The following is a 20,177-nucleotide window of genomic DNA, read 5'->3' as shown; positions in this document are numbered from 1 at the left end:
CCAGCCCAGCGGCAGTGCCAGGGACAGGCACACGAGCGACGCAAACCAGCAGTCCCAGCACAGCGACATCCACAACCCGGCGGTCAACAACAACAACAACATTTTGAATAAATTTTATTTCAATAAAAATGTATATTTTTGATCTTAAAAGCTTTGTTTGTCTTTGTAGTAGTTAGAAATGGCTATTTAGGCTTAAAAAGCATTAAATTCCCTTTAGAAACGTCAAAAATCACTTTAAAAACGTTGAAGCGCTTTAAAAAAATCGAATCGAAGCGGATAAGCAGTAAGCGGACTAAGATTTTCGGCCGCTGAAGCGGATAAGCGAATCGGACTACACGGGCTGGCGGAGCGGATAAGCGGTAAGCGGACTTAAAATTTTCCGAATCGCGCCCACCTTTACAGAATATGCCATTTAGAGTTCGTCATCACTGTCCTGTGTGTCGTATCCGACAATATAGTCCGCATCGTTTTCACAGTCCGTTCCACACAAGCAAAGGTCGGTCAAATTGATTGGCAAATCGAATTGGTCGAATGGTCGATCGAATCGAATTCGATGAATCGAATCGAATCGATCGAATTGGTCGAATGGTCGATCGAAGCGATTGGTCGAATGGTCGAATTGGTCGAATGGAATTGGTCGATTGGTCGAATCGAATTGGTCGGAATTGGCAAATGTAAACATTGATTTTCAGATTTTCCATGTAATAACGTTTCCAAAAATGTATAGGTTTGCTAATCTACCATGATTTTGAACGAAAAAACATAGTGAACCTGACTAATTCAGCAAAATCTGGCTTTTCAACATAATACATACGCGTTCATTCACAACACCGGCTGCGCCGGCTACTAGTACCCGACTGCAAGGCCGCAATGAGCCGGCGAAGCCAAAGCCTCTTGCCACTATTTTACCCATCACGATGGCATCAGTAGGTTAGGTAGTTGATAGTAGGTCGGTGTAGGTACCGTACCTGCTAAGACTTGGTAAAAGAGAAGAGCAGACAGTCCTCCCCAATACCTACATACAATAAATGTCACAAGAAGCTTAAGGAAGTAACTATACGATGTGCTAGCTTAAGGCCTATTTGAAGAAATTTTAACTGGGCTTAACATACGTTTTCACAGTATGTGTGTAGTCTTCTAACTTCAGTCGCTGTCAGGGCTGGTTCTCTCCGGGCACGGCAGCTTCCTCCACCAGAAGAAGTTAGCTTGCAGTAAGATCAGTGCCGACAGATCAGACGATGGCGCCGTTTCAACGGCAATGTCAATGTGTGACTGTCGTTAATCAAACCGAGCTTTCTTTCTTTATGTAAACCGCTTGTACAGTATTTCTGGCCGTGAAAAACTATCCCCTACGGCCGCGAGATTTCTAAAAAATAATTCTTCATCAATTTTAGAATATTTGACACCGTTTTCACCCTCCGAAATGCGTAATAAGCTTTTTTAAAATATTTTTCAAATGCTCGAATCTCATTGGTTCCTGTGTTTGGTGACGATTTTCGTTGAAGATAACGAGGTTGGTCTTGACGTATTTTAATTACAAATTAGAGGTGCATTAGATTGTGAATCAAAGAAAGACGGGTGAAACAAACTCCTATTGAACTTTTTCGCAATTGTTTTATGCAAACGTCCGCATCCGGTCGATGACGGCCTCCATTGCGTGATTTGGTTTTAGAAATATTTTTTCAAATGCTCGAATCTCATTGGTTCCGGTGTTTGGTGACGCTTTTTGTTGAAGATAACCAGGCCCGTGCGGGCCGAGGTTGGTCATAAAGTATTGTTACAGATACGACTTTGATGGTATGGTGGGCCGAGCGGGATGGCCGCCGTATCCGTACAAGTTACCCCGATTGCACCCGGGGTTGACTAATCGCGCTATGCTGGCTCAATAAGAAAAAGAAGACACCCGGCTGGATTACAATCACACAATACGACACCAGGGATACGGTTCTCAAAGGTTGTTATTACAATTGCGGAAGGTTTAGATTACAGGGACAAGAGGGAAACATAGGAAGGTGGGCACTTAAACACACTTATATTATCCCCGGACAGACGACAGGTAAACGCGGGACAAGGCTCACTCACACGGGGTTTGATGGCCAGGAAAGCGGGTAGCGATCGCTCCAGGTGCACCTGTGCTCAGGGCAGGATCACGTACGGTGGTGTCCAGAGATGCGTGAAGGTATCACAGCGCTTGTGGGTCGCGACTTTGGTCTCAAGCTGGGGAGGTCGCTCAGCGCTCGGGAGGGTGGCGTCTTTTCCTTCCAAGCTCGGGGCGCATCTCTCGTCACGTCCGGCGCGGGGCCGCGTATATCCGGCGGGGAGTCACGCCCTCGCTCGTTAGCTCCGCCCCATATGGCATCGGCCCATGGCTTCTCATTGGGTGCGGGGGTTACCGGCTCCGCCCTTGACGAGGGGCCGACAGGGAGCCCCCTTCTGGGTAACCCCGTCGAGCACATGTTCAATGGCGGCCAACCGAGCCGGAGTGAGGACGCAAAGCCGCTGTTGTTGTGGTTGTTGTTGGAGCTTGAGATGATGGGAAGAGATGCGGGGAGGTATGGGAAGGTCCTAAACTCCTACTGGTGCCATATCATCACATTCTGGTGCAACGAAGAGTCATAATTAATGGAAACAAGTCCTTAACTGACATAGATTAAGAATAACTAGCAAGATGTCCTATAATTGTCTACGTGTGGTGCGGGGGACCTGGGCACGACATTTAATGGGGGAATGAAGGGGAAGATCGGCTCTAATGGGTGTTGTTTACAGACAATGGGACTAGGGAATGGGGTAAGGGGAGAGTTGGGGAGTATCGGAGAAGATAGGGGAATATTTACAAGCGGATATGGAGGTCAAATTCCATATTCGCAACATTGCACCCTTCTCTACCCTCGGGGCGTCCCGACCCGATAAATTTTACCTACTTTAGTGTGGCACGCAATGTAGTTCCCTCTACTATTAACTCTACCCTGAGTGCGACAGTTTTATAGATATTCACAAATGAGTAAATATGTCCCCCTGCGACGTTGCACCCTTCTCCTCTCAGAAACACACCCACAGGATAACCGAATCCGGAAAGAATCCTCAAACTAAACATACAGCCGGTAGGGAGCATTATTTACAAGACTACGCTGATATTTACACTACGATCCAGGACCTGTCTTTGGAGGAACACATGCAGATGTTATGCATAGAGAGAGCGCGCTTGCCAACATCGATACACCAACCCACGAGTGCTCTGTGGCCGACGGCCTTTAATAACGTGCAGAGCACCCTTTCCGAGCATCAACAGCACCACCCCACCACCAATCGGTGCAGTCACCATTGTTCAATGAAATAAAAATAAATTCGACAACCCCTAACCCTGCAGGTGTCTCTTGCTCTTCTTGTGGTGCACTTGGTGGTGTTAACTATTAGTGGTTCACCTGTATGGCATAGGTGCCACGTTGATCCATAGGTCCATCCCTGGGTGGTGCTTGGCCGCAAACGAACTGCGGTCCATTGTGGGTGGCCACAAACATTGCGGTCCATATGGTGTACCGATCCAGGCAGCGAACAGCGAAAGTGCAGGCCCACAACTGCGCAGCCAGCACCTCTCTCTCCTCTCTCTCTACCCCAAAGCCAGATCCTCGGAGGTGGGAGACAAAAGAAGCAGACAAGTGAGTAAGGTGGTAAGGGCGCAAAAGTGCACGCAATGTAAGGTGATGCACACTGGGGGCACATGGGAACCAGGTGAGACAGGTACGTTCCTATCGTACGCCCCCCCCCCACCAGGTAACCTACATGGCCCCTCCCTTACCCCTTACTGTATCCACACAACACAACACTACCCATAAACATCTACTTTACAAATCAACAAACATCCCTACTGTCTTCCCCGTTCCTCCCATATACCAAATTCGTCTTCTCTCCCTCCTAACCAATCAAATTTGCCATTTTCAACTCTCATCAAAATTTGCCATCTCCAACTCAACATCAAAATTTGCCATCACCAATTCATCATCAGTCCCTCCTAGGGAGGGAGAGATGGAATCACCCCAATGTCTCATCCACGTCGTGATGCGTCTCACAAATCCACAGCAATTCTCATTTCCTGCACAAAACAAAGAAAACACAGGTGTGGAGTCCTCATCATCACCACAGGTAAGTGGCTGCGTATGGTGCGACAGGTTCATCAATCCTAACTATTTCCTAAATGACTTTAACAACTTTACACTACCCGGGGTCTTTCTCCGGCCAAACCATTGGCCCTCTTACGCTATGGGTTCTAAAAACCAATTCCCATTGGCCAAACTGTGGTGCTCTTCAATTTGGGGTCTCACTCCCCCGATTCATCTCCCGGTGCCCTCGCACAATTTCTGGGCTGCGGCGTGTACCTCTCCCAGTGGGTCTACCCACCTGCACACCTCCACCACTGCAGTTGCCTCCGAGCTTACCTGCTCCTCACCCTAACCTAACTACCTGGGGAAGGCCCTCTGGCTCTCTCCCCACTCCGTGCCCTCTCTGGCACTGGGCTGCCCGATCCACACCCGGGATCCTCAGGCACCCACTCACAACTACCGGCTCCCAGAGCCCACCTGCGGCCTCACCTGGCCGACATCCTCACAGTGGTGGAGTGCCCAACCAACTACACACACTAACAGGCTACACGCCCAGCCATTTCCACAACACTAATGCACCCATTCACAACACCATTCTGCAACCGCACCACAAATGCCAATATCCAACCACAATTTACCTGCACCCTCTACCTAACACTTACACTACCCGCCCCGGGTGCTCGTGAAAGGGGTCCACTCTTCCCCCATCCACACCTTCGCACCATGCACACCACTCCGTACCACTCACTCCAACTCTCTCCACACACCTGTACCTGCACACCTGTGCTCTCACACCTGGTGCCACCTGCACCCTTCTCTCCCCAAGCGCATTCGCGCTGATCCACACACTCACTACTCATACACTGCTCCACACACCTGTCCAGTTGCACACCTGTGCAATCACACCTGTTCAATTCTCACAAACACGGCATCATCTCAGCTAACTACTCCCTTCTGAAACTTGCGCTTCCCAGTCGTCCCTTTAACTATTGCGCTCCCTCGTCATTATCATCCATACTAATCTACCTGCGTCCCCACTACAGGTATCAGTCACTAACTAAACTTAACGTTACCTAATGTCAATCTTCGCTAGATCCCTACACACCATATCCTAACCCACCCGGGCTAGTTTTCACTGCCATACACCCCATAATCTAGTGCTCCTTTGCCCCCACCTGTGAGGGATGGTGGATTTGCCATCCCACCACATCGGGGGTCTCTCACTACCAATTTCGCTCGTCCAAATCCAACAATTCAAAAATTTTCCATTTACTGCCAATTCTATTCACTTTTCTAAATTTCGTTTCAAATCACTACTATCACTATCACCATCACCCGTCTACTTATTACATCCTCTCGGTGCGCCAATTCACATCACCCGTCTACTTATTACATCCTCTCGGTGCGCCAATTCACATCTACAGCCCGGCTTCGTACAGCCGAGCAATGAACGCGGGTCGTTTTTTTTTGCCAGCGGCTGGATACGTCCCGCATTCGGGGCAGGGACGGAGGCTTACCCGGGCCGAGATCCCATGCACCACTTCGGCGTGGAGCCATCCAATGTCCCGATCTCGACCTGCCGGCACGTCTCAATAGAAAGTGGTCGCCATGACGACCCTTCCTATCGAGCTGCCCGCTCCGCCTTGTGGAGCCCGGACGCGGCCGCTCCACGCGAGGCCCAGCGTGGATCGCGCACGGCGGTCCTTTCGAACCCGCCGTGGCTCGGATCTCCGCTGGTTCTCGCGGCACGCGAAGCCCGGCACGCACCGAGGGCCCGATCCGGCTAAAAGTCGACCTAACCTTTAACCCGGTTACCGTCGACGCTTCACCTGCAGGCTTACATGCATACGCTACCTCTTTCTTGCTCATACATGCAGCCGTTCCCATTCTCCTCGTACCTTTTCTTTCACACCTCGGTACACTCACTCCGCTCACCGACTTGGTCACACACCTGACCACCGAACACTTTGGCACACATTCGTTGCTCGCACACCTCACCAATACACCTCTTCGCGCCCCCTCCTCGGTCACTTCCTCTGTGACAATCACAGGTGTGCCCTCATTCGCACACCCAACCACGTGCCTCACTACCAACTCAAATGTGCCTTCCCACACACGCTCTACCATTCCAGGTGTGCATCCTTCCATCCCAGGTGTACATCCTCGCTCACCTGTCACAACCAGCTCACTCTCCTTGTCACTCACTACTCTCACCACCACTCTTGACAGCGCACTCACCCTTACTTTCGACGGCACACTCTTTCCTCATGCACCCGTCCGTTACACACCTTTCTCGCGCACACTCTCCCGTTACACCCTCTGTAACACTCACCACAGACGTACACTTTCTCGTTACATCCTCTGTAACACTCACCACAGGTGTACACTCTCTCGTTACTTCCTCCGTAACACTCACCACAGGTGTACACTCTCTCGTTACTTCCTCCGTAACACTCACCACAGGTGTACACTCTCTCGTTACTTCCTCCGTAACACTCACCACACCGCGCTTCCATGTACCCCCTCGCACACGCGCTTCGACCGGCTCACTCCTGACGGCACACTCACTCCTCGGCGTGCACTTTTTCCTCACACACCCCATGGTCGGACATTCTCGCACACCCCTTTTTTCGCACACCTGTCCTGTCACACACCTCACCAACGGCCTTTCACGAACACCCGGATCCAAACCAATCCCCAAGCCGACTGAATCTCCCCTCACATCATGTACATTGCCACTCACCTCCGTACCTCGTCGCACCTTCTCTGCCACCTGCAAACTTTTTATTTGGTTAGTGAGCACCGCATCATGATTTGAACACAGACCTTGTACACATTCCATCACCTCCTCCTGGATTTCTCTCTTAGTTTCTGTCCGTCCCTTCTTAATTTCACTCACCTCTTCTCCCACTTCTTCTAATTTTTGCTTCATCTCCTTCATCTCTTCGTGCGCCCCTTTAAGTTCTTCCTCTAACTCCACTTTATTTTTTTCTATGTGCTCCCGCACCTCCCGCTCTTTAACCTCCATTACCTCTACCACCTTGTCCATTTTCCTCGTCAGGTCCTCATGTACCGTCTGGCACTCTTTTTTAATTACCCCTACGTCCTTTTTCATCTCTTTCTGTGTCGATTTTAAACCCTCTATTACCGCTGTGTTCTTCTTTACCTGGTCCCCCAACTCCTTTTGTCCCACTGTCAGTTGTTCTACTCCCAGCGTCAACTCCTCTATACCACCTTGCAATTTTACAGTCCCCTTTCTCACCTCTTTCTCCATGCGCTCCTTACAGTGCCTCACCTCCTCGCGCACTCCTCCGACCTCCTCACTCACTCCTCTTCTGATCTCCTCTCCCATCACTTGCATCTCCTGCCCAGATGCCACCCTCATCTGCTCCATTTCCTCCCTGTGAGCATCCAGTTTGGTTTCTACCCCCATTCTGACCCCCTCTATCTGCTGCTCCATTTGTTTAACTTCCCTTTCCGCTTGGTCCCTCATGTCCCTCAATTTGCCTTCCATACTGTTTTCTAACCCCTCTAACCCATTTTTCACTTCTTTTATCCCGTTGTCTAACCCCTCAAAATTATTGTCTAACTTCCCAATTTTCTTGTCTAACTCCTCAAAATTATTGTCTAACTTCCCAATTTTCTTGTCTAACTCCTCAAAATTATTGTCTAACTTCTCACCGGTACCCCTCGCTTCGTCCCTCATTACCCCCATTTGGCCCTCCAATCGCTCACCCTGAGCATCCATCCGGTTCCCCAACCGCTCACCCAATCGCTCAATTTGGCTCCCCATACTCATCTGTACAGCTGCCTGTAACTGCGCAATGAGGGCCTGCATGTCAATCGGCTGCATGTTAAAGCCCGCTGATACAGCCGGCTCGGCTACCGCACGCTCGTGCGAGGCGCCTTTTTGCGCGCCCGCTACTTCGTGCGTGACGGCGCTATTTTGCGAACCTGCCGCCCTCACTGCTTCGCTCTCCTCTTGTCCCTCAATTTGGTCCTGGATCGACCCTACCTCACTCTCCTTTACCGGACCCCAGCCGTCTTGATCCGCCATAGCGCGACTTGCAAAATTCGAGTTTCGTAAAACAAAACAAATTTCGGCCGCTCCAAATTTTGACCAAATTTTTTTTTTTCCTCTATTCGTTTTTTTTTTTTCAAAATTTGGTCGGGCCTCGAATCTCACTCCCGACACCAATTGTTACGGTAATAACACAATTGGTGTTCCAAAATTTGGGCCTAACAAATTTAGTCCCAGGTCCGAATCCCATCTCCTGACTACCAATTGTTACAGACGCGGCTTTTAGATGTTATATTGACCGAGCGGTGGTGGCCGCCGTATCCGTACAAGTTACCCCGATTGCACCCGGGGTTGACTAATCGCGCTATGCTGGCTCAATAAGAAAAAGAAGACACCCGGCTGGATTACAATCACACAATACGACACCAGGGATACGGTTCTCAAAGGTTGTTATTACAATTGCGGAAGGTTTAGATTACAGGGACAAGAGGGAAACATAGGAAGGTGGGCACTTAAACACACTTATATTATCCCCGGACAGACGACAGGTAAACGCGGGACAAGGCTCACTCACACGGGGTTTGATGGCCAGGAAAGCGGGTAGCGATCGCTCCAGGTGCACCTGTGCTCAGGGCAGGATCACGTACGGTGGTGTCCAGAGATGCGTGAAGGTATCACAGCGCTTGTGGGTCGCGACTTTGGTCTCAAGCTGGGGAGGTCGCTCAGCGCTCGGGAGGGTGGCGTCTTTTCCTTCCAAGCTCGGGGCGCATCTCTCGTCACGTCCGGCGCGGGGCCGCGTATATCCGGCGGGGAGTCACGCCCTCGCTCGTTAGCTCCGCCCCATATGGCATCGGCCCATGGCTTCTCATTGGGTGCGGGGGTTACCGGCTCCGCCCTTGACGAGGGGCCGACAGGGAGCCCCCTTCTGGGTAACCCCGTCGAGCACATGTTCAATGGCGGCCAACCGAGCCGGAGTGAGGACGCAAAGCCGCTGTTGTTGTGGTTGTTGTTGGAGCTTGAGATGATGGGAAGAGATGCGGGGAGGTATGGGAAGGTCCTAAACTCCTACTGGTGCCATATCATCACATTCTGGTGCAACGAAGAGTCATAATTAATGGAAACAAGTCCTTAACTGACATAGATTAAGAATAACTAGCAAGATGTCCTATAATTGTCTACGTGTGGTGCGGGGGACCTGGGCACGACATTTAATGGGGGAATGAAGGGGAAGATCGGCTCTAATGGGTGTTGTTTACAGACAATGGGACTAGGGAATGGGGTAAGGGGAGAGTTGGGGAGTATCGGAGAAGATAGGGGAATATTTACAAGCGGATATGGAGGTCAAATTCCATATTCGCAACAGTATTTTAATAATAAATTGTAGGTGCATAAGATTGTGAATCAAACAAAGACGGGTGAAAGAAACTCCTATTGAACGTTTTTCAATTTGTTATGCATACTTCCGCATCCGCAAGATGGCGGCCTCCATTGAGCTTCGGAATTCTCAAGCCAAGGCATAATCTGGTTTTCGACATAATACGTACGCATTTATTGACAGCACCGGCTTCGCCGGCTATTAACGGGTTCCGAGTGTACCTCCGCCTGGTTTGCCTATATCACTCAATGGTGAAGAATCACTTAAAAAAATTGTACTAGCTGGATCCGGATCTTCACCAAATTGAATAGATTCTTCTTTGTCACACACACAACCTGTCCAAGAAGTTTCGTCCAAATCCATCCATAACTTTTTGAGATATCCTGCGACATATCGTTTTTGGCCCTATCTCCCAATGGTGAAGAATCACTTAAAAAATTATAGCAGCCGGATCGGGATCTTCACCAAAATTGAATAGATTCTTCTTTGTCACACACACATCTTGTCCAAGAAGTTTCGTCCAAATCCATCCATAACTTTTTGAGATATCCTGCTATACTAGCCGAAACCCGTGGAACATCCACAGAAGGGAGGATGTGGTGTATGGATAGAGTGTACCATTATGGATGGCATAGGGGATTTGCTTGTCCGAGTAAGAGTTAGGAAGAAAGATGAGAATGAAGAGTGCGTATATGAACAACGACAGGGTAAAGCTTGTAAAGCCTACTTTGATAATCATGAACGGTGGCAGATGCAGGAGTTGGTGAAACGAAAGGGGGGTGGGGGGGCTGATCATGACCTACCCTACACCACATGGCCTACGCCATTTGTTGAGATCATGGCCACAACGGAAACACAACAACTGGATAGGTAGGGCCTAGGCCTACGCCTACTTTTCGTCACTCGGCGAAGTACACTTTGTTTTAAGCTTTCAGAAGCTGAAGCCTTGTTATTTATTGCTTTATATGATACTGATGGGCTGCTGATCGGTTTCACTTCGTTGTAATCACAGTATATGGAAGAAATTATGGTAAACCCACCTGATGAGGTTAGCGTACACCGCGATCGATGACACCGGCACAAATGCATGCTCAGGATTGTCCACTCAGTGGACGGCTTGCTGTCGCCTTCGACTGTCCAATCAGCGGACGGCTTGCTTCGCCTTCACCCAGCAGACGCCAATAAGATGGAGTCGTATCGGCAGTTAATCGGATGCTTTTGGGCCCCAACGTCAGCTAATTCAGATTTTTCGAATATGGCTGTACGTGATAAACAAAGAGCGCGGTTCGTAGATCGTAAATCCATTAGTGCCGTGGGCATCGGGTCACTGGGTGCGGCGTAAAAGGGATAACAAAGTCGAGTCCTTATGCTATTATTATATAGATTAGTGCCATGGGCATCGGGTCACTGGGTGCGGCGTAAAAGGGATAACAAAGTCGAGTCCTTACGCTATTATTATATAGATATCGTTTTTCGTCCTATCTCCCAATGGTGAAGAATCACTTTAAAAATTCTTGTAGCCGAATACAAATCCGGATCTTCAACAAAATCTAATCATTTAGTCCTTGTCACATCCACTACCTCTCTGCCAAATTTCGTCTGAATCCGTCCACAATTTTTTGAGATATCTTGTTCACAAACAAACGGACAGACAGGGGTGGCAGAGGTAACTATATGTCAATAAAACTCAATTACAAAGCGATTGCCAAGGGTAAGCCTCCTCCAGCCTTACCTTTGGCCTAAATCTAATAATGCTTATTTTGTTTGGACCACCACATGACCTTGGTCTTCAACATTTTGGTATAAAATGTAAATTAGGAGAATGTGTCCCCAACCACAATCTATCCATAAAACTTAACGTCGTGAAAAATCAGAGGAAAATTATTGTACACCGCACCTTTCCTATGCCATCTCCAGGCATTGCAAATCGTCATTGCCGGGCACCGAAGGGGGCTCGGCAGTGACGCACGCTGAAAGGGAGTACTCAGTTTTCACTCTCGTTGTTTGTTTTCTTGTTACTTGCAAAATCGAAGATTTTTCAAGTAAATTGGTCGGTTGTGTTTGTGACTCTGTTTGTTAGTTTGTCACCGGCCTACAGGTCACAATTTCCAACCGATCTTCACCAAACTTCACCAAGTGGTAGAGTTGGTCAAATGCCAGAAGCCTATTGTTTTTGGGGTCAATAGGTCAAAAGGTCAACATAGGCCAAAGGTCACCAACTTTGCTAAATTTCTAAAATCCTCAATTTTCATCCGATTGACTTGAAATTTGAAGACCACTTGCATATCTGGTCATTGAATTCAACCACCAATAATTTTTGAGGTCAGCATAGGCCAAATGGTCAACATAGGCCAAATTTCTAAAATCCTCAATTTTCATCCAATTGACTTGAAATTTGGAGAGGACTTGCACATCTGGTCACTGAATTCAACCACCAAGTATTCTTGAGGTCAACATAGGCCAAATGGTCAACATAGGCCAAATTTCTAAAATCCTCAAATTTCATCCAATTGACTTGAAATTTGAAAAGGACTTGCATATCTCGTCACTGAATTCAACCACAAATTATATTTTAGGTGAACATAGGCCAAAAGGTCAACATAGGCCAAATTTCTAAAATCCTCAATTTTCATCCAATTGACTTGAAATTTGAAGAGGACTTGCATATCTGGTCACTGAATTCAACCACCAAGTATTCTTGAAGTCAACTTAGGCCAAAAGGTCAACATAGGCCAAATTTCTAAAATCCTCAATTTTCATCCAATTGACTTGAAATTTGAAGACCACTTGCATATCTGTTCACTGAATTCAACCACCAAGTATTTTTGAGGTCAACATAGGCCAAATGGTCAACATAGGCCAAATTTCTAAAATCCTCAATTTTCATCCAATTGACTTGAAATTTGAAGACCACTTGCATATCTGGTCACTGATTTCAACCACCAAGTGTTCTTGAGGTCAACATAGGCCAAAAGGTCAACATGGGCCAAATTTCTAAAAGTCACTTTTCATCCTGTTGACCCGAGCTTTGATCAAGATTGTAAATTTAAATCTTCATGAAATGGCCAATTTGCTGTATCAATGGTAAACTTTTGGGGGAGGGCGTATTTTGCAAGTATCGTGCTACGCATGACGTTTTCTTGTTTTCTTGTTTGTTTGTCCGGGCGATATCTCAGCCATCCTTTGAGCTCGGAAGCTGAAATTTCGGCACAATAGTGAGCAAGTCCTTTGTCAAAAACGATATTTTTTGTTTTTTGATTAATCAATTAATTGAGGAGTTATTTAATTATTAGCGATTAATTAAGTACTTATTTAATTCATCAAATTTCCTTTCTCTTCTGACCATTAACTCAGGCACCTTTTGAGTGAGGAAGCTGATATTTGGACATGCCAATGACCAGGTGATTTGGCTGCAAAGGCTATTTTTGATTTATTAATTAATCAATTAATCAATTAATCGATTAATTATTTAATTATTCGATTAATGACTTTTTTTTTTTTTTTATGTTACAGATTCTGATGAAATGGTGGTGGTTTATAGTCCGGCAGCTAAGCTAAATATAGCATAACAATTGTGCATTTTGTGAGGAAAGCACCAAATTTGGCACACTTGTAGACTATCATATTATGAAAAGATCTGGATATTGGGCCATCTCAGATTCAGAGATTTGATTTTTGCAAGATTTGCAGATTTGCAAGCTGAGATTGCAACGCCAGGGACGGCCGACTCCTTCCTGCGAGCTGCCCACGTCACCCGCACAAGAAGAGCTCATCAAATCACTGCAGCGGCACTGCACATCCTGCAACACCGTGCGTATGAACGCCACTGTATGACATGTGCTGATGATGCAGAAGACCTGCCTGAGTTCGAAGACTGGTGTCACCAGAGAGGAGAAGACATTCCCAACTTTCAGTACTGGGCAACTGTGCTGGAACTAGAGATGTTGGTACTGGTCTACGTGCGTTCTCTGTGGCAGGCTTCATTCACGATGTACCTTGATGCCCTGACGGAACTGGTCCCATGGTTCCATGCCTTAGACCACACACACTATGCCAGGTGGGTCCCTGTTCACCTGAGGGACATGGTTGCACTCCCAATGAAGCACCCAGATGTAGCCAGAGAATTCAGGGCTGGCAACTTCACTGTACAGAAGACGAAGAAGGTGTTCTCTTCGATCCCAATCGACCAGGCGCATTAACAGAATAACGCCTGCATCAAAGGAGATGGTGGAGCAGTCGGCCTCACTGACAACCCAAGTGCCCTGCGGCGTTGGATGATTGCCGGACCAGAAGTTGCCAGGGCCATAGAAGAGTTCCAAGATGGCCATCAACACTGGGGGAGGCGAGAGGACACACGTCATCACGACCAGACACCAAGTGTGCAGACCCCTTTCGCCAAGGATGTCCGCGCCCTTGTCAGCGTCATAGAAGAGCTTGGCAACCCCTTTGAGGAAGAGAGCATGGATCTGGTTGTCCTTGACACAAAGGAAATTGCAGGTCCTGCTGCAGTTGAGACTGTCAGGAATGTGAAGAAGATTGGCCAAGAGCAGTTCCAGGCTTTCACCAGAAAATGCCTGGTGGAAAGGACCAAGCCAATTGATGATGCAATTCGTTGGAACAAGCTGAAGGTGTCATTTTGGAAAATGGCGGCCACAGCCATCAGGGGCTGAATTTGAGATGGCCCAATATCCAAATCTGTTCATAATAGGATAGTCTAGTAGTGTGCCAAATTTGGTGCTTTCCTCACAAAATGCACAATTGTTATGCTAAGTTGCCCCACTATTATGTGTTCTATGACCGAATTGATTAATAATTTAATTTTTTAATGATTATTATTTATTTCTTTTCATTTATTAATCATTATTTATTTTCTTTCTCATTTGGCCAATATCTCAGGCACCTTTTGTGCTCGGAAGCTAATATTTGGACATGAGTGACCAAGTGATGTGGCTATGAAGGATATTTTTGATTTATTGATTAATCAATTAATCGAGTAATTAGTTAATTATTTGATTAATTACTAAAAAAAAAAAACATTTTTCAGTTACAGATTCTGATGAAAAGGTGGTGGTTTATGTGTTCTGTGACCGAATTGATTAATAATTTAATTTTTTAATGATTATTATTTATTTATTTTCATTATTAATCATTTATTTATTTTCTTTCTCATTTGGCCAATATCTCAGGCACCTTTTGAGCTGGGAAGCTAATATTTGGACATGACAGTGACCAAGTGATGTGGCTATCAAGGATATTTTTGATTTATTGATTAATCATTTAATCGATTAATTATTTATTGGTGAATCAATTAATTATTTAATTTTTTATTAATGACTTATTTAATTAAATTTCTAAAAGATACATCTTCGGATGAAGCACGTGTGGTTTAGTTATACTATTAGCCAATTGATTAAGAAAATATTTTGTGATAATCTTTTATTGATTTTAATTATACAATTAATCAATTAGTGTACACCTCTCCCTCCCAATGCAGCCTCTATGAGCTGCACTGCGGTATTGCCGGGCTGTAGCATATTTAATTATTTGGCATGGTGGCGGTGTACTTTTTATTTTTATTTTTATTATTTTTAATTTTTTTGTTTTTTTTTTTGTTTGTTTTTTGTATACAAGATCGAGGCTCGTGAAAGAGCTAACATTAATCACACAAAAAGACAAACCGACACACAAAACACAAAAAACAAGGGGAGCGGCAGACAAGATGGGGAGAGAGGGGGAAGGACACAAAAGAGAGGGGGAAGAGGGGGAAGGACACAAACACAACATTTGAGAGCAGGGACATCGGGAGGACTTGGGGGGAGGTGGGAGAGGATTAAAACATATGAACACTGCAAGGACTCTGGGGTGAATTACCGGGGGTAGAAAAGATCAAGGTTTTCGATGGGGGACGATAAGAGATGGTGGTGAACAGCTGTTTTAAAGACCTGGAGGGAGGAGTGGGATTGAAGGGAGTGGGGGAGTTTGTTCCAGAGGCGGGAGAAAAGGGGAATGAAAGAGTGAAGGTGAGCAGAGAGCCTAGACTTTGGCAGTTTAACCATAAGAGGGTTGCAGGCAGATCTTGTGCGACCTGAAGGAATATTGGGGGGACAGAGCACAGAGAGAGCTGGGGGAGCAAGGCCGGAGAGGAGTCGGTAGAAGACAGAAAGACCACCAACCTGCCTGCGGTGAGTGAGTGAAAGGCCCTCGGCGTTGACTACATTGCAGGAGATTCCAATGATTCTGAAAGCTTTGTCCTCAACAGCGTGAAGCCAAGCAAGGTGTGAGGCAGGAGCACCAGCCCAGAGGGGGGAACAGTATTCCATTGAGCTGCGGATGAAAGCCTTGTATGTGGTGAGGAGCTCAGGTGTGCCAAGGAAGGACTTCGCACGACGGAGGATGCCCAGTCGGCGACTGGCTTTGGAGGCCAGCTTGGAAATGTGGTTTTCCCAAGAAAGATCATGGCAGATAGTGAGACCCAAAAGCTTGAGCGACAGAACTTCTTGGAGAGGATTGTTGAGAAAGTAGATGGGAGGGTTGTCCAGTCGGTCCTTTCGGAGAGACATTGTAAGAGTGTGAGATTTGTCAGGATTGAAAGACATGTTCCACTTGTTTGACCAGTCTGTGATTTTGTCCAGGTCTGCAGAGAGTGAGGAGGCTGCAGACTGCCGATCTGAGGGATGAGGAATGGAGCGACAGAGAGTAGAGTCGTCAGCAAAGAGATAGAGAGGATTTTCAAGAGAGTCAGAGAGATCATTGATGAAGACCAGAAAAAGCACAGGGCCCAGAACACTACCTTGGGGAACTCCAGCCTGAACAGGAAGAGGAGATGAGAGAAACCCATTCAGGGCCACACGTTGACTACGACCAGAGAGGAAGTCCGCCAGCCATGCGTGGAGATTTCCATGGATACCAAAGGAGGAGAGTTTGGAGAGCAGAGCAGGGTGCCAGACCGTATCGAAGGCACGTGAAATGTCAAGGGAGACAGCTCTAATTTCCTGTTTGGCGTTGAGGACCTCCATCCATTGTTGAGAAAGCAGAAGCAGCATGTCCAGAGTAGAGTGACCAGGTCTGAAACCAAATTGATGATCAGAGATCAAGCCATTGGAGAAGAGGAAAGATTTAATATCTGAAGCAATGATGGATTCCATGACTTTGCTGATAATTGGGAGAAGGCTGATTGGTCTGTAGTTGCTGGGATCTGTTTTTGCACCTTTTTTGTGCAAAGCGGTGATGTTGGCTGATTTCCAAGCAGATGGCAGATGACCTTGAGCAAAAGAGAGGGTGAAGAGAACAGAAAGAGGGAGTGAAAGGGCAGAAGAACATGATTTTAGGACCCGTGGGCTGATGCCGTCAGGACCAGTTGCAGAATCAGAGTCGAGGGTTGACAGAAACTTTTCCACCTTGTCAGGAGGAAAGGACACAGAGTCCAGGAGCAGCTGGGTACGACTGGGTACGGTGGGTACAGAGAGGGATGGGTTTGGGACACAAGATTTAGAGGCAAACACAGAGTTGAGACATTCAGCTTTTTCACGTGCGGAGTCAGCCGTTAAGCCATTTGAGGTGAGGGAGGGGATGGAGGGGGAACAAACACCAGAAACAGATTTGACCAGACGCCACCAGGATTTGGAAGAGGGAGACAGATAAGAGAGTTCGGTCTTGAGAATGGTGAGATATTGTTTCCTGGCTCTCCTGAGGGTGGACACACACTTGTTTCGGGCTTTGTGAAAGGAAATGAGATTTCCTTCCGTTGGATTTGCTTTCCAGGAGACGAAAGCAAGTTGTTTCAGGGCAACAGCCTCACCACAAGATTCCGTGTACCATGGACGGGAGGAAGGGTATGACAACTGAAGACGAGATGGTATAAATCTGTGCATGAGAGAGAGCAATTTACTTTGAAAGAATTCCCAGGATGAGTTGATGTCAGAGGCGGTAGAGATGGGAGACCAGTCCAGATGATTGATGGCTGCTTGAAGACCGTGCCAGTTGGCCTGAGTGAAATGCCAGACTCGTCGACGCTGAGGAGGCTCTCTGAGAATGGTCAGAGAGATGTCCACTTTGACAAGCACATGATCAGATGAGCCGATTGGAGCAGAAGAAGAGCAGCAGACATTTTCAGGGAAGTTTGTCATAACCAAATCCAGAAGAGAAGATGCTCCGTTGACTGAGATCCAGGTCGGGAAATTGACAGATTGTGTCAGTCCCAGTGAGTCGCAGAAGTCCTTTGCTGAAGAGCCATGGCTGGTGAGAGAGGTACCCACACCCAGCCAACTGGCATGGTGACAATTGAAATCACCACATATGAGGAAGAGAGAGTTGGGATGGGTAGATAGAAGTTGGTCCATATTATCAGACAGTGAGATGTAGATGGAGTCATCGCTGATTGGTGGACGGTACAACACACATATGAACAAAAGGTGGGAGCGAAGGGGAAGCCGTAGCCAAAGGTATTCCTGGGGGTGAGGTGGAGAGAGGGCAGTGGAGGGCGAGTGAGGAAGAGAGTTTTTTTATAAAGATAGCAACCCCACCTCCAGGACGAGGCTCAGGTCTATCATACCGGAGGAGGGAGTAACCTGGGAGAGATACCAAGGCATCAGAGACATCATGAAGGAGGAAAGTTTCTGTTAAGCAGATCACATCTGGTTTGTCAGAAGCAACCTGTATGGAAAGGTCAGTCAAGTTTGAGCGAAGGCCCCGGATGTTTGAGGTCCATACCGTTAATGAAGAGGAAGGGGGAGCATCGGGTCCAGAACAGGGGGGGGAGGCGTAGGGTAAGATGTGGAAGAGGAGGAAGAGGTAGGGAGAGCTGTTGAAGGTGTGTCAGAGATTTCAGAATAGCTTGGAGAAAGGGAAGAATGGGGCGGACAAAAGGTTTGATGGAGATTGGGTGAGGCACAGTGAGGTGTTATTTGAGGAGGGGGAAGAGCAAGGCAGAAGGTTTGGGGAGATGAAGGTGAAAGTTGGAAGGAGGAAGAAGCAGGGAGGATGCTTTGAGGAGGAGGGGTGAGAGGGGAGTCTAGGAGGGGAGGAGCGAGGGAGAGTCTCGGAGGGGAGGGGTGTGGGAGGAGTTTAGGAGGGAGGGGAGGGAAGGGGCAAGGGGGGAGATTTGAAAGGGATGGGTGATGGGGAGGATTTAGAGGGGAGGGGTGAGATTGGATTTTGAAAAGTGTACGATTCATGGGAAACGAACATTTTTTGCAAAATGAGTTTGAGACCTTCGAGTCAAAAATACGTTTGAGGACACTGGAGGAGGGATGGAGTTCTGGATAGTTTAGGGAATGTAGAAAGGAGGAACTGTAAGAGATGGTATTATATATATTTTTTGGAATGAATAGATTTGGTGAGCAAGACGAAAGCATCCTTTTGTAGGAAAAGAAGAAAAGGGTGTTATAATATTTGAGAGAAAATAGTTGTTCAGGGGAGAGATTATACATTTCTTACCGCGTGATCGCGAACGAAGAACGAACGAACAAAAAGAACAACAAATAAACGAATAAGACCTGGGAAGGAAATATTTTTTTGGGGGTTGTTTTTTTTGTTTGTTTTGTGAGTACAGATATTAAACAAGGAGGTACGGGGTGAACGACTGGTACGAAACAGAGAACGAAAATAATTTCAGCGCATTCGACGAATCGCTGAGAGAAAAACAAACCACAAGGTCGGATACGGTACGGTAGTCTAAGCCTACGAGTACTAGGCCGCAGAATACTCGATACCATTAACCGACGATTGTGTATACATGTACGAAAAATTAGCACCGAAAATTTTCCAAAAGATACGCTATAGGTACATACACCGAAAGATAGATACAGTCTCGACAAAAACACAATTGAGAAATATAACTTAGCTTCGAAAGCGTGAGCGCATGGAGCAGCTTCGAAAAGATGTGACCTCGCCATGATCTCGTGAGATCTCCCTACTACTTTGAATGTATCTTTACTTGTTGTACACCGCACCTTTCCTATGCCGTCTCCAGGCATTGCAAATCGTCATTGCCGGGCACCGAAGGGGGCTCGGCAGTGACGCACGCTGAAAGAGAGTACTCAGTTTTCACTCTGGTTTCTTTCTTGTTTTCTTGTTGTACACCGCTCCTTTCCTATGCCACCTCCAGGCATTGCAAATCGTCATTGCCGGGCACCGAAGGGGGCTCGGCAGTGACGCACGCTGAAAGAGAGTACTCAGTTTTCACTCTGGTTTCTTGTTTGTTTTCTTGGTTGTCCGGACGATATCTCAGCCATCCTTTGAGCTAGGAAGCTGAAATTTCGGCACAGTAGTGAGCAAGTCCTTTGTCAAATACGGTATTTTTTGTTTTTTGAATAATCAATTAATTGAGGAGTTATTTAATTATTAGCGTTTAATTAAGTACTTATTTAATTAATTAAATTTCATTTATCTTCTGACCATTATTAACTCAGGCACCTTTTGAGTTAGGAAGCTGATATTTGGACATGCCAATGACCAGGTGATTTGGCTGCAAAGGTTATTTTTGATTTATTAATTAATCAATTAATCGATTAATTATTTAATTATTCGATTAATGACAAAAAAATTTTTTTTTTTTAAGTTACAGATTCTGATGAAATAGTGGTAGTTTATGTGTTCTCTGACCAAATTGATTAATAATTTAATTTTTTTATGATTATTATTTATTTATTTTCATTATTAATCATTTATTTATTTTCTTTCTCAT

Source organism: Myxine glutinosa, chromosome 6 (genome assembly GCF_964187855.1).
Source record: "Myxine glutinosa chromosome 6, kmMyxGlut1.1, whole genome shotgun sequence".
NCBI lineage: Eukaryota > Metazoa > Chordata > Myxini > Myxiniformes > Myxinidae > Myxine > Myxine glutinosa.
Note: the sequence above shows the minus strand (reverse complement) of the source record.